Source organism: Lepisosteus oculatus, chromosome 21 (assembly GCF_040954835.1).
Source record: "Lepisosteus oculatus isolate fLepOcu1 chromosome 21, fLepOcu1.hap2, whole genome shotgun sequence".
Classification (NCBI taxonomy): domain Eukaryota; kingdom Metazoa; phylum Chordata; class Actinopteri; order Semionotiformes; family Lepisosteidae; genus Lepisosteus; species Lepisosteus oculatus.
The window spans coordinates 5,328,503-5,344,300 of NC_090716.1; positions in this window are offsets into that span (position 1 = coordinate 5,328,503).

Genomic DNA, 15,798 nt, shown 5'->3' on the forward strand with positions numbered 1-15,798 from the left:
TTATCTCAACACTCAAAGCCTATTAAGCTTAATTATCATTGTCTACCTTCCTGCACCTCTGGCCCTCCCATTTCAGTAATGGTCTGAGCAAAGAGAATGATAATTATTGTTAATTGAGACCCTATTCTGAATGATATTCTGATATTTTGTAAAATATACTAGTTTTGTACATCTACAAGGGTATGCTGATGTTTAAAGCTTTGAGTAATATACAGTCATTAACCCAGCAGCAGAGTGAATTGGTTTTGTTCTGTTTGATGACAACAGACTGGGTAAACAGACCTTGCTATTGGGCTGAATGCTGTTGGGTATCTCTTGTCAAAGGTAAACTGATTATAATTGATAAAACAAAGACACTATATTTTACTGATGATCTCCAGCACAGATATGGAAAAGAACAAAATGATGACAGCAACAACAGGTGAGATAACAAAGCCCTCATAGCGTAGAACTTAAAAAAAAACTCTCTACCCCATATGATATTTGTTATCTGCATGTCATTTTTAAAATGATTTAATACTGTAAGTTTTGCAGAAGACTCATGGCAACAACAAAAAGAATGCACCGGTACTTCATGAAGAGTATCCAAGGTGTTCAAATTCCAATTTTGTATCCCATAGAGACCAAATCCTTCTTTGTCCTATGTATTTAATCTCAATGTACAGTAGCTTCCAAATCTATTTGCCTTGGTGGTTTAAGAAACTCAAATCACAAGATATACCTGTATATATACATACTCACTGTATAAACGGCCATGTATCTAACATTTGTTAATTAAATGGAAATTATAGCTACTTCTTTCTACCTGAGGAAAAATTGAGCTACTTATGCTACTACTCTTGAGTATTTAAAAACATATTTGGAGGCAGAAGTTGCAATACTTGTAATACCTGTAATCTCATAGGTTTTTCACAACAGATGCAAAAAATAAACATCCTCATATTTAATACATAACAATTAAAGAAGAACAAAACATGTCTCAGTCCATTGCCACTTTGAAATAATGGAACATCTTTACAGCCTGATGCAAAGTTTTAAACATTTTTTTGTTTTGACTACTGACTGTTAGTTGATGGCCATCTTGTTTGCTGACCTTTCAGTTAGGAGCAAAGGCTCTTACTGAAATCCAGGTCTGCCAAAGGCCATCAACCACTGAAATACCAGGACATGGCTGTTTCTGAGAAGTGGGTCTTGCTGTAACCTGCCTGCTTTGCTGTAACTGTGATTTGCCAAGGCAGGACAGCAGCTGTTCAGCGTCTTTGACCAGTCCAGTTGAATAGCGTGTTATCATTAATTGTTCTGATAGGTGTTTTCCAGTTTAAAGGCCAGCTGCCAGGATATCTGTTTAAGGTGTGTGTATTCAGTGTCATTATAAAGGGCATATTGCTGAACAGCTGACAGGCTGGACATTTTTTCAATGGCTTTCAAAGTTCATCACACACTGTTTTTCACATTTACTTACCAAAAAGTTATTGGAATGTACATATGCAAATAATTCACGGGTTTTCTGTTAGGAACAATTTAAATGTTAGATGTTTATTGTAAACCTTCATTCTCAGGCAAAACAGTTACACACAGACTTTAATTTAATCCAGAATGATTCATTAAAGCTACCTACATCACTCCAAAAGTGATCTGGTTTAGTAACCCAGACAAGGGGCATAGTTGCAGTGCTTTGCAAAAACCCAAGCAACACATGCTTGTAACCTGAATTTACAGCCACCAGAACTGGGAATCTGTGAGAAGAGACTAAACTGATCAAGGCTTGCAAATGTACGCATTCATGATGACACAAAGAGGACGATCTCTCCTCTCCCAAAATAATGTATTGTTTTTTCATGTTTTTCTCTGGGGCTCATAAAACTTTTGTTCATAAACTGAACAAAAACAATTTCACTTGAACTCCACTTTCCTTCTTGGTCATTTCGCTTTCTTCAATGGTCATAAAATTCAATAACTCAATCGTCTGGCTCAAGAGTAGTGATCTCCGTCCATGTATTCCATATCCTTGTGTTCACACTGAAGGTGGGTGCTTCATTTAAGGCATCCAGTCTTTTTTTTTTCTTGAAACCATACCTGACTGGCTCTTAGGTTTCACCTGAAAATGTAAGGATTTGATTTCCTGCAGCCCAGATAATTAAAGGACCTGACTGAAAAGAACCCAAAAAACAATTATTGCTTACTTTCGTGAGGGGAGGAGATCTTTTTTGTACCCAGGGAAAAAAAGGTGTAGAATCCACACAATACAGCTTCAGATCAAAGTAGCTAACAGGAGGCTGTGAAGAATGGTGGTTTGTTGCCTTCGATCCACCACCTTGTGCTAGGAGCTACCTGCCATACTTGCTATAATTAAGTTTCCTACCTAAACCCACTCTTTCTTTGCAGAGTAATTCAATCAGAGCTCTTTGGCTGCCTCAGCACAGAAATTGCACCTGTCTCCTGCCCTGCCTGTGCCTTGTTGTAAAGGTGTGTGCAGCAGCCCTGAGTGTCTGATACGAGCTGTTAATCCATAACCCAGGCATGTGGCTTCCTCAACACCTGTCCGCCAGGTGGGCTTTTCTAACCTCCTAAGGCCGTTTGTTCTGTTTTTCCCCAGTTTAGTTTTCTATCCTGTAAGTTGCAGAGATAAGCAGGATCATAAAGTTCAGGAGACTTATTTTCTGACCACAGTCTAGTTTTTCCACTTACATCTCCAGTACTTTGTTCAACGGCAGCTGTTGTGAACTTTAGTCTTATACTGATATGTTAGTGGGCAACCAGCTTACAGGTGCTGGAAACCAAGCCTTTTCTGTAGCTTAAAAGTGACAAAATATTTGCAAAACAAATTAGCTGAAATGCTTATGAAATCATTTTTAATGTTTTAATATCTATTTAATATATATAACTTAATTCCAGTTATTGATTAAAATGTTTTCTTTAATAAATTAAGAATAATTGGAATAAGTTTATTAATTTTAAGTGATTAAGTGGGAAACAGTACTCTTGGTGTTGGGCAAAAACAAAACAAATGAGAAGATTAATCATTTTACATACTCTAATGTAACATTTGATTTATTTTGTCTGTGTTTTAGCATGATCAGTGTAGATGTGTATATGGTGCCTCAAAAAATACCTTTTAATACTAAGATACTGTGTGAACTTCACTGTATGATGAAAACATAGTCTAAGATCTGCATTGTAGTCTAAATGTTGTTGAAAGAGCTGAAAAACCTATTCTGTCAACAGCTGTATAAAAACAGGGCTTTAGTTTGTACCTTTAAATTTAAAACAATTCAGATTGCCTCTCTGCATTTATAATATATTTGCATAGACTTACACTAGAACCAATGCATAAAGAGTATTTAGTATGCTAGCTCAGAGAGACCTCGATCATCTCAAGTCTATTGTCAACAAGTTTTTTGGAATACCAGTGGTTCAAAGTACTTAGGAAGAGGGTGAAAAAAAGGATCTTTAACAAATGCCCTCTAAACCAGCCTGTTTCCAGTAAAAATTAACTTGCGGCCAAAGTACAATAAGTGTTTTGTGGTAGGAAACCCTAATAAAGTTTAAAGCTATCACTGCATCCTCCTAGATTAATGAATCAGAAAGTACATGATTAGCATATAGGTGGAATGAAAGAAAGAAAGAACTGGCGCTAGAGAGAGAGGGGGGGGGGGGAGGAGAGGTGAAGTGAGTTTTTCAAAGGGTTCAGGTCAATATTGGTATTTCAGGAACTTCCAGCAGCTGTCTCAAGCTCTCTGTAATTAGCTGAAAGAGAAAGATTAGTCCCTTGCCTGGCACTGGGAGTACGTGTCTGAAGAAAATATGGAACTCCACTAGGTGGCAGTAGAATGTTCCTGGAGCGACAGGTGGAAGATTCTTTCGTTCTTTTCTTTATTTTACCCACTACGTGTATTTCACAGTTTCCGAGACCTGAATAAGTAGGTGAATTGCAATCACTGAGGGTTAAAAATGAATGTGTTTTGTTTTTGGTTTAAAAGAATGAGGTGTAAACGATGAGATTCACAAACATAGTAGGGAAAGTAGGTTTTGTAAAACTTATACCTAGGCTTGCTGATATGATTAAATTAAGTAAACGCATTTAAATTATTGAAGGAGCCGACCCCAAAGACAAAATGTGCAAAACGATGCGTATAAACAATTGCTTGTTTGCACACTGACATACGACCCCTGGAGCTGAGGTTTTGCGTGAAGTGGAGATTCATTAAATCGTCTTCGTATTGGAAAGTTTTATTTATTGCATTGCGTCCCCAAAGGTAAAAACACAACCTTGGATTTCTCGTTCTATACCGCCCTGATAGAAGTTAATTCATAGTCACAAAGCTTAATTTCCGACAACAAAACATCACCTGCTCACCCACGCTTTGCAGGTCGCTTACTTCAAAAGGCAGGTCTTATCTTGTTTATCCACCTTAGTTTGTATCCTGTTAAAAATCCACATTTTATTTGAATCGATTGATCTGGGGATGGTCAAAGTACAGTTTGAAATAGGCCTGTGCCTGAGATAATATTATTAACCTTGCTTATCTTCTTTTAAAAAAAAAAACATTTTTCACCAACTGGCCTTTTTTTAACTGATGTTCATCTCTCTAAATACTTTGGCAATGAAGGAGAGCCATGTCATCTTCTAGGGCAAAAAGTAGATTTACATATTTCTGCTCATGCAACGAAAGTGAGAGGGGTCACTGATATGGGATCTTAAATTTCCTAGTAATCGCTTTTGAAGGAAGTATGTTGAGTTTCCCACAGCACCAGGACAATGTAGCCAGTCTTGGCCAGAGTAACACTGTTACCTGTTTTTTTTTATAACCTTTCAGTTCTGGAGGTAATCCAACATATTTTACTTATCACATGACTTCTGCTAGTCCTGCTGTAAATTCACATGATATAAATATATAGTATTTTTTTTCCTCCTTTCCTGAAAATTGTCTCAGGCTATGTAATGAAAATGTCACTGAATATTTCTGAGAGTCATTCATTCTCTTTGGTTCATTCACATGAAGAGCGCAAAAATCACATGGCAGCTTTAAAGTTGACTTGAAAATGTCTCCCTTAGAAAAAGCGCTGTGGACTCTCACAAATCTAAACATCTTGCATGCTGTGTCCTCACTGTCAGCAAAAGGCCCTTTTGTTGAGGGTTTTAATGACCAGTTGTATGCCTGAATCATGGTCTTTTGAAAAGATATCCTTACTTGCCTTCTGCTTTGGGTACTTAATTAACATTCTTGTAAGTTCTGTGAAAATAAAAAATGGACAATATTACAGATAGCACGTGTACCTTTCCCTTCTCTTTAATCCAGGGAATTTTAGTTCTAGTTTGAACACTTCCTACATTGTGGTTTTTATCTTTGATGAAATAAAAGTGCATTTTGCTGAGTTGTGCTGTACAGTATGTGAAACTGACTGACTCTGTCTACTTCTCTTTGGGGCCAGACTGGTCTAACTTTTTGGTTTTCTGTTCTTACGCCTCAAGGTCTAATGCTTTAGAGCTACATAATTAGACTCGAGGTAAGGGAGTTTTCCTCCAGGGCAAAGGCTGAGGTCTGTATTTAGTACTTGGGTGAAACTGAAAATCTTTATGCCAAGCTACTTTTATTGTCCGTACCCAAACAATTTTTCACAGAAGTACTTGAAAGTATTAAAACACTAACCCCCCCAAGGCTCCCCTTTCCACAGAGACAGTCGTGCCCATAACTAACTTCTTATCCTCCAACGTGACCCAGGTCTCCAGGTTTCGATAAGTAGACAGGTATGCTAACACAGCTTTCCTTATAGCAAGGGGTGGGACTGCTGCTTCTTTCTGGTCTGTGCATATATGGCCAGCCAATAGGCCTCAATCATAATTGTTTAGAATCCCAGCCCTAGTGCCTTTTTCAATGCCAATGTTAGTTACACAGCTAAAACTAATTGAACGGTTTTAGTTATTTCAACAGGTCAAATAAAATATATCCTGCCCAAAACAAATATACAGTATGTATAGCTCTCCAGATTGTAGGCCCATGGTGATTTTAAGCAAATTGTGAAGGTATGATCTTGAAACAGTTGTCAGAAAAGGCCAGTAGCTAACACAGTAATTTCAAACATTGAGTGTGTACATGATTATCACTGACTTTTGGATGTCTTAATTAAAAACTTGGTCAAAAGTATTAACACACTATGCAGTCATTTCACAAGCCATGGTCAGCACTCTTGGACTACCTGTTAATTTAAGATGGGACAATCAGTATTAGGAGTAGGACCCTAGAAATTGGGGCCTGTGAAAACAACCAGGAGAGAGAAAGATTTTTCTGAAACTTTTTTTGTAGAGCACCTTTCACAGGTGCAGTTAGTTGCTCTGTCTCCTAAGTATCTCAGAGAACCTAAAATGCACAGCACACAGGTAGACAAGAAGACCCATTGGGCTATCTTGCTTGCTGTCCAAGGTAATCTCCCAAGGATTTTGATTTTATTCAGCTGAACAGAAATTGAATTGAAATGTGCAGTGTTGAAGGACAAATAGCCTGGGAGACTTCTAAGCTTTGTTTTCTAAACAAGGCTTTCTGCAAACATTGCTGAATCCGCAATGTCTTTACAATGAAACTGGACTACAGAGATTTGTTATTTGCATTAGTTTTAAAAATAGCCGTTCTGTGAGAATGGTATCAAGTTCAACAGTGTGTCTTGGCATGCTCTGTCAATGGAGAAGGAGAAGCACAATACAAAATAACAGGGGTGAGTATGAGAACAATTTGGTAAATCATTTTAGAGATTTGGTTGGGAATAAGCTGAAAATGGGCACAGAAGTAAAATCAACCCTTTTAATCAAATTGACATCTTTTTTGCAGAATGTTAGCCTCACAGTTAATTTATAACCTTAGTGTTTGAAAGTAGGCTATGCTATTTTCTGTCATAAGGTCTTTATTCATTGCAGTCTTCTTAGGGTACTTAAATGTTTAAGCAATCAAAGACAGTTTGAGACCCTGCTGTGATGCAGAAAATGGTAATAAGCATAACAGGCTATATATGTAATTTGGTTTGTTTGAGGCAATAATTACATATCAGTCTTGTACATCTATATTTATTTGCTTTGATACCAACTGAAATGTTTAATCATTCAAATTTAATGTATGCAAGCGCAGACCATTTTCAAATACTGTTTTCTTGAATGTAGTTCACTCTTCCCATTTCTGTACTCAAAGCTCATGATTTACAGGCTTTAACTAGTGGTCAATAACAGTTTATAAAGTTACAAGTAATAGGTTTATTCCATGCTGAAAAAAAGAAGAAAGAGAACACAACGTTTCGGCCGTGGAGCCTTCTTCAGGTGTTTATAAAGTTAGGCACCCTGAACATGGAAGCTCCATTTAATTATAATAATGCAGATAAATGTGGGGAAAGGGTGAAGAAATAGTAATTTATGTACATTGGACAAGCTCACATGCTTTTATGTGTAACCTTGAGACATTATTAACATGCACTGCTAATCATTGTTTGCTGGGAACTTGGGAAATTTCCTTTCTCCGTAAAGCACTCCAGAAAACTCGTGACGGTTCCTACAACCAAACATCTAAACTGGAACTTTAAGAAAATCAAGGTCTGTGTCATAACAAAAGTACTGCTAATCCCTGAAAACCATTGCACAACATCTTTCCTCTTTCAAGGTGTGAGACACTTTTGAAGTGATATTCACCAAGTGTAATATAAATAAGAATGGGAAATCAAAATCATAAGAGTCAAGATAATCAGGATTATGGACCATTTAAGGTAAATCATTAACCTGTCATCTTCAGCAGTTAATTCCCCTCAAGTGCAGACAGTTTGATTAAAGCTAGTCCCAAAGAGAATTGCCCTCAAAGGACTGCCTGTTAAATATCTGCAACTTATGAGTATAAAGTAACTTCACAAATACCGTATTAACAACCAAAATATTACAGCAGTTGAGCTAATCAAACAGAGGAAAGTGCTCATTATTACAGTGTTAACATGTCACATACGTTACATACGCATTGAAAATTGACCATACACTACATATGTGAGATCTATGTATAATGCAAGGAAATCCCTCGTGATTTTTGCTACTTGTGATGTCTTTTTGGATGGTTAGGTAACCTGTAAAAATGTTATTTGCAGATGTTACAGAATCTAAAAATAAAAATAAATCATAAGATTCAATTACTATTGCAGTGAATTTCACAGCAGACAGTGCTGTCCAAAGCAAGATTTGGGGTATTATTATTAGTAGTATTATTTCAAAGAAGATTAAAAGCAACAGGGAAAGCCATTCCAATTCCATTTACAGGTTTCAGATTTGTAAACTCCAGGAAACACCTGACCCATGTTTGATTTCTTTGGGAATTTTAAACTGTAGTCATGAGAAGTGTAGATCATCTTTATCATTGTGAGACAATTTAAAATGTGTTAGAAATTTAATTGGCTGTGCTCAGAGGCTTTTATGATGCAATGGAGTCAGGGAATTTATATCCTGACCTGACTGATAGGAACACATTGTTAATGATATCATTGAGATACATGTTCTGCATTGAAATTGTGAGAATTGTTCATGAATACCATTAGCATTCTTTATTTAATGGTAAATCACTGCTGCATAAACTGTTGTAAGGACAACCAAGAAGACCAGCTGAAATGCTTAAATGCAGGACCATAAGAGAACACATTTTGTCACAAACGGGCAGTTTGTTTGTCTCTTTAGCTGATTTTGTTACATTTAATCCCACCAAAACGAATTTAGGTAATTAAAGGGTGCATTGCAGGAATTATCCTCACTCTAAGCTAAATTAATGATAAGCATATCACGTTTGCTGATCTTACATTGGATAATGTACAACAGTAACACATAGCTAGCAGAAAACAAGTTTTGCGTGCATTAACACAAAACAATGACTGTATGTATAAAAATATCAGGTTTCTGAAAAAAATGAAACACTAAAACCACTTTATCTTCTGTTTCCCTATCACTGATAGTCACTTGTGTTCTTTGAGGGCACCAGTTTTACAGGTGACAATGAGTAAAGACTTGGCAACATCAGTACTATAGTCAATTTAGTGAACAATTGATTCATATCATGTCATTAAGAGTTTAGAGTGGAGTGACAAGCTGCCCTCAAGACCAGAACCAGGAGTGATTTTCAGTGCCCTAGACCTATTAAAGAGTCATAGGCGACACTTTACAATTGTACCATGGGTGTTTGTGTAAATGCAAAAATGTGTTTGAGTTTGGGATTTCTAACACTGCTTCTGGGAAGACCTAGTGTGCTAACATGTCTTTAAATGTGACAAATAAAACTTCTGGAACTAAGACTAAGACCTTGATCAGTTTAACTGTAACCTGATTGTTAAATTGGGTAATTAAGTGATTTTCAACTACATATTAGAATACCCTTCAGCTCTTTAGATCCTGAGTTTCCTTAATTGAACAAGATACTTGCGTAATAGATCATTCAATTCAGACTTTATTTTGCCTTGGGTGAAATATGTTTAAAAAGCACAGTCCAATACAACAAATCAATGAGGACAGATAGAATGGGAATCAATAATACCGACAGAAAAAAGAAGGCAGTTCTGTTGATTTATAAGTGTCCCTAATCTTATAGGTGATTTAGGGTAACTGTTAGATTAACTAGATTGGGGTCACTTGGTTTTTTTTCCTCCTGCTGGACAATTGATGTCACTGCAGTGCAAGTTTGACAGTGGGATGGTGAGGATCTCTGTGTGTCTAACATCTCTTCAGGCCCCTCCAAGCAGTACTTCTAAAGCATTATTTGAATTTATAGCTGTGACAAGAACAGGGAAGGGTCAGGGTTTGGGTGACTTAAAATATTCAGACCATGTCACCTCTTTGTGTACAGTGGCTTTGAAAGAAGGTCTTTCTTAAAAGTACAAGCAAGCCTGAAAGTACAAGTGTACTTAGACTTTTGTAACGTACAGTACTTGTAAACCCCTCGCCCGTGCTAATTTCCAAATGTCCCAAGGGTCAGCTTTTGGGCTCAGCTTTTTGGGGGGCGGGGGGGGGGGGTAGAGTTCTAGGAAATCTTTCTGTGGGAAAACAAAAGGGAGAACCTTCAGAAAAAAAGGGGGAAAGTAAATGATGCTGAGGAAATGAAAAGGCAAAGCAAGAAAAAAAACCATCTCAGGCAAATAAAGCACACACACGGCCATCGGGGAAGAAAGGGCATTTTTTTGTCCGCCTGATTAACACTGCCAGTATTTAGCACCCCAACACACATACCTCACACAGTTGCCATCGTTAACAACAACCTGTCAGCTATTCTTGTGTGCTGTGCTATGCTGCCTTTGTATTTCTGAGCCAGTGAGCCTTGCAGCTGTCGTGAGGCCTGGCCTGACAGCCTCTGATCAGCCAGGCATGAAATCTGCTCTGAACAGCTCCATATTCACAGCTCCAACGGGCCCTCGGACTGCATCCCCCTCTCTGGCCGTAAATCTTTATCAGACATGTTAGGCTCGGCAGCCGGTGGCGCCAGCTATTTCTGCCTCTTCCCATCTCTCCACCAGAATCTTAGCCCCGCTTGGCCGTTACGTTGCTCGAATGCAGATTTTTCGTCTTCTTTTTTTTTCTCCTTTTAAATGAATCGTCTTGTGTGCACAGCTCAATTGGTTATTTTAGAGTCTTAGGAAACAGACGAAGTGTACTGTAAATCTCATTAGATTAGTATAAATGTACATTGTGAAGGTTGGACGCCTACAGTAGGGCATTATGTAGGCTCTGGCTTTGCTTTATTCATTTTTCTTTTAGGAAAGGACTGTAGCATGAGTATAACATGACTGCTTTGAGGCAGATATCAGAGAACAAACCAGGTATAACATTCTAAGAGCTACCAAGAGGAACATTTTATTCTCTTTTTTTAAGAAATGGGAAAGTGTTTACATTTACAGATTAAAGTTTTGTTCAAGGAGCATTTTGTCCATGTGATATCATTTGTCAGTGTGATATCACAGTTTCAACTGTTGCTAAACAGTCACCTACATTGAAACTGTGTGGCAAATAACTGTTTGATGAAAGGATGTGATTGTCATATATTGGTCAGGCACTAATCTCTCTAAGAAGACATAAACGTGAAACTCCGACTAAATCCTCATGGTTATGTCTTGGAAGAATTTCCCCACACACTGGAATCTGAAAGAAACTGGCTCATTGTTCATCGGTAGCAAAAAATCTCCATAAGAAATAGCTACAAAGGCGGTAGTTCATTATTTCCTATATTGTGTTTGAATGGCCTTGGCCCATTAACCCCAAAGAATGACCATTTTGACCCAATGCTTACAGTATACCTCTTCTTACTCTTCTTTCTCCCATGTTCATTTTGGTTTTGCACTTTACACTGATGATCAATTCTTGACTAAACATTGCAGAAATTAAATTATTTAATCTCCATCACTGCTTGTCTAATTGAAATGAGTTTTTTTGTACAGAAACAAATTATACATTTTAAATTATTAACAAATATTTTAAATTGGTCAGATGCTGATCGTGTAAAAATTACAAACAAATGCTACAGAAGTGTAAACATTCCAATGGAAATGAAGGTTTTAATGATTTTTAATATTATTTATGTCATATGCCATACACAACTCATATATACCAAGATAGATGCAGTCCTACAGTCCTTACATTTCTAAGAAGAAAATACTCCCTGTTCTGCATTTATCACTCATTGTCCTTAGGAGCCAAGGATGCACAATTTGATCAAAGTGTGTGGCTTTATTTTTCAATATGAGCTTTTGTTGTTTGCAACAAAGATATAGTAGCAATGTAAGAGCTTGCACTATGATGGAACACTTTATAATGAGGGTGAAGTGTATCTGAAATAATACAAGGGACTTAATTATGAAGGGTGCATAATGACTTCACACCCTTCTTTTGTGTTGGATGTCAATTGTAATCACATTGTCTCGTTTGTAAAGATAAGCCAGACCTAGACAATGATGTATATATGGTCCTCTGTGTGTGTGGTCCAGTCTCCTAGGAATTATGGGAACCTGATTCAGATTTGTATGCTGTCCCCAATTTGAATGCTTATGACAAAGTATATCTGAATATTGATGATCCGAGGGAAAAAAATAGCCCACAATGTTTCACTGTCAGTTCCTGGGTAGCATAGTTAATCAAGACAGCTCAGACTAGAATCTCTTTTCTTTTAACTCTTTTCTTTAGTCAGTCAGTGTTGTTTCTCATTCATAGCTTGTTCCTTATCTCTAAGTGTTAAGATTAAAGTTTTCCTTACTATATAACAATGGTTAATACTTTAGAGCAGTAACACATTGTAAGATCCAGTGGTGCTTGCAAATTATTAATTAAATCAACCTTTTCTGTAAAAATATGTACTTTGTTTCAATGTATGTGTATCTGATATTTTATATGTAAAGCTTAAATGTTTGATGTCAATGATAACAGGAATTAATATTAAGGAAATATTTAGTAAGGTTTCCCAATAACAACTGCTGGAAGAAATCTCATTCAGATAGTCCTTTCCTCAGAATGCCTTATTTATTGATAATGGTAGGCTGTACATGAAATTGCCTCTGATTCATGAATAAAGTTGGACACATTCACATTGTTCTCTGGATATCTGTATTGCATCAGTTCCAAACATGAGCTCCAAACAGGGTGTAGAATTAAGTAAGCCACTCAATCTGTGAAATGTTTCTGCTTTCCAGGTCCTGTTCTTTGGCTACTTGGTTTGGAAATGTACCCATTCTGCGTGTGCCACTGCTACTATGGAGATTTTCCTCTGTTTCTTTTCAGGATTTGCCAGGCTAAAAGTCTCTTCAGAGAATGGCTTTCTCCAGTTCCCAGTTACTCTGCATTGGTTATACTTTACAAGATCAGTGTTTTGAAAAACAATCTTAGTTCACATACAGTACATATGTTATAAAAATGATGTGGGTTAACCTTGAAATATGCTGTGCTCTTACAGTCAAGAGCAATTGATTTAGCCTTTTTAAAAAACTGTTGTAAGTTAAATTTGCAAAACTCTCTGTGAGAAGCATGAGCCAGTAGCTGTGTAGATTTTATACATACACACTGAGTAAATATAGGTATAGAATGTATTTGCATATATATCGATGCAGAAAGGGGGTGATTTTACATAGCTCACTCATTTTGTTGCAGTACCTCTGTAGGTCATTTCTCTTGTTTTTATTTGACCTTTTTGCTGTGTTTAGCATCCATTTCACAACCAGCAGTTTTAAGTTTTCTGTCAACTTATTTTTATTTCAAAAGCTTGCAACTTTAAAATGCTAGCATGTCTTTGCTGAAAATAAGATTTTTCCAGCGCTACATTATGAGCTGACATTCAGTACACAGAAATGCTGCAGGAGGTGGTATCAGTCATATCTACTTTGCATCTGGATGTTTAGGAGGGGGTAGCAGGGCAGAACAGTGGAATAGCAGACATTTTTCTCACTAGTAGGGCTAGAAGCTATACCATCCCAGGTCAGCCTCAGCTGACAACCCCACTATCAGCACCAGTGGGAATCTTTCATTCTCTGCATTTGAATTCCTGAAAATGCTTCCTAATGTCTGCAACCTCAATTAGTGTGCTACTGCAGTTGTCACTGCCTTCCAAGAAGGAACGTGATTCTGCAGAACCAGAAAGAAAAGTGTTTGGCTTCCTCACTTTACCCACACTCTGGGGGAAGAATGTAAAAGACTATGAGGTGTGGGAAAGATGACTGAGTGATAATCCAGCAGGTCAGAACACGAAGACGAATTCTTAAAACCACTGTTTCGTTTATGAGAACTTAGTAGACATAATATACTCTACATTACTAATTACAAGGTTTCCCCATAGCTGCGCACTTCATTAATAGTGCTGTGGTGATACGCTGGCATTTGTGAGAAGTGCTGATTCCTGATGAAAGAGCCTGTCAGATTCTAAGGTGTTAAGTAAATTAAATAGCTCTTCCTTTAGCAGTTAAAAATAAACTTGTAGTTGCTACAGGTTTTAGTCTTTACAGAGGTGTAATAAAAGTAATAACAGCTTATATTAGTAAAGCATCATCCAAGGATCCCAAAGCACTTTACATATAGGAGGGAAGTCAGCTCACCCAATAATGTGCAGCAGTACGTCTGCTCTGTACCCTCAGTGGGGAGAAGTGACACAGTAGTGGGAATTTCCATTAGTCCAGAAAGTGCATGCCCAGGGTGGCTTTCACAAAGGACACTGGGGGTGGCATCCCTAGTCTTATGAACAATGGATTTTTAATATCCAAGTGGTCAGGAATTTGAGCTGACATCTCGTACGAAAGATGATGCCTCCTACAGTGGAGAGTCCCTTGTGACCAAACTGGGGTATCGGCCTGGAAATTCTGATCCGGAGGGAAGAGTGCCGCATGCTGCATAGCAATGTGATTTTCTTTTGGAGATCTCCCATCTTCGGCACAGATAGGGCCTGAGCATGCTTAACTTGTGAGATCTGTTCAGATCAGGGGCATAGTGCTCTCATAAACCGCTCCAGGCTTTTTTGCAGCTCTGCTGTCATGACACACTTGAGTCCTTAACTCTGTCTCTTCACTGCAATGCAATGTTTCACACCCTTACTGTTAGCTCAATGGAAGAGCTCCGTCTTATAAACAGTTTAATCTGGAGCTGGGCTATACACTTCTAAGCTGGACACAAGCACTAGAACTGAACATGACCTGCATTTAACTTTCCCTCAGGAGGCTTTTTGTGACACCATTAACCCTTGCAGTACCTGCTAGTCTCTTTTGCAAGTGTTAGATTGGTAGTGTGCCACAGATAATATGTTCAAATTGTGCATGGCGGTAAAAAATAGAAACCCTTTTCTATGAAAACTACAAATATCTGTTGTTGAATACCCTCAGCAGAATGAAGGAGTTGAAGTATGGCTGTGAATTTATTTTTTATTGATAACTTTAAAACATCTGATACTAGCCATAAAGATGGACTTTGATGTATGTGTACAATGATGAACCTTGTTCTGTAATTGTGATTATTGCTGTCTATATACAAGTTTCAGGTGAACTTACTTCCATTGCCTGATTCATCTCCTAAACACAGGTTGTTTTTATGACAGTTTTGTCAAGGGACATTGGTTAAAGGTGACAACATTATTATAAAGCAATACCTTTACTTTTTTACTGACTTTCTTTATATGAATAGAATGTTTTTAGCTACACCTAATATCTCGACTATCAAACCAAATACAGGATGACTGATTTCCTGCACATCACATTAACCAAGCTCATGAACAGCAAGGCTGCTTAATAAACTAAAATGTTATCCAATAGTGTCATTTACAAGCTGTGATCAGGAAGGCTCTCCAGTCTTTAAGTTGGAATCTTGGATGCATATTAAAAGGCATTGTTCACATCCCAGGAATCTTGCCGTAAAGGTGTTCAGAGCACATTTCTCATAATTTATTAGCCTGTGCACCTAATTAAAGGGATTCCGTGCATTCCCAGGTTTTGAATAATTACAGTATAAAACAGTGAGAGCTTCTCCTTATGGGCACCTGCTGGGGTTATGTGTATGTAAAGGAGGGGGAACAGGGTGGTCTTGTTAATTTTTTTTTATACAGTCGGTCGAACCACTTTCATCTGTTGAATTTGCCATTTATAAGCGGCAAACTGAGAAAAACATCCTGGCAGAGCAACATGGGTACAAGTAGGGGCATCCAGCAGCCTATGAGGCTGGAAGAGTGGAAGGTACACTCTCACTAACAAATCTGAAAATTGAAGGGTAAGCAGGGAAAAAGAAAGGGCTCCTCTCAAGTCGATACGAGACCCCAGAGAAATTTTGCTGATTGCAGAAAGAAGCCT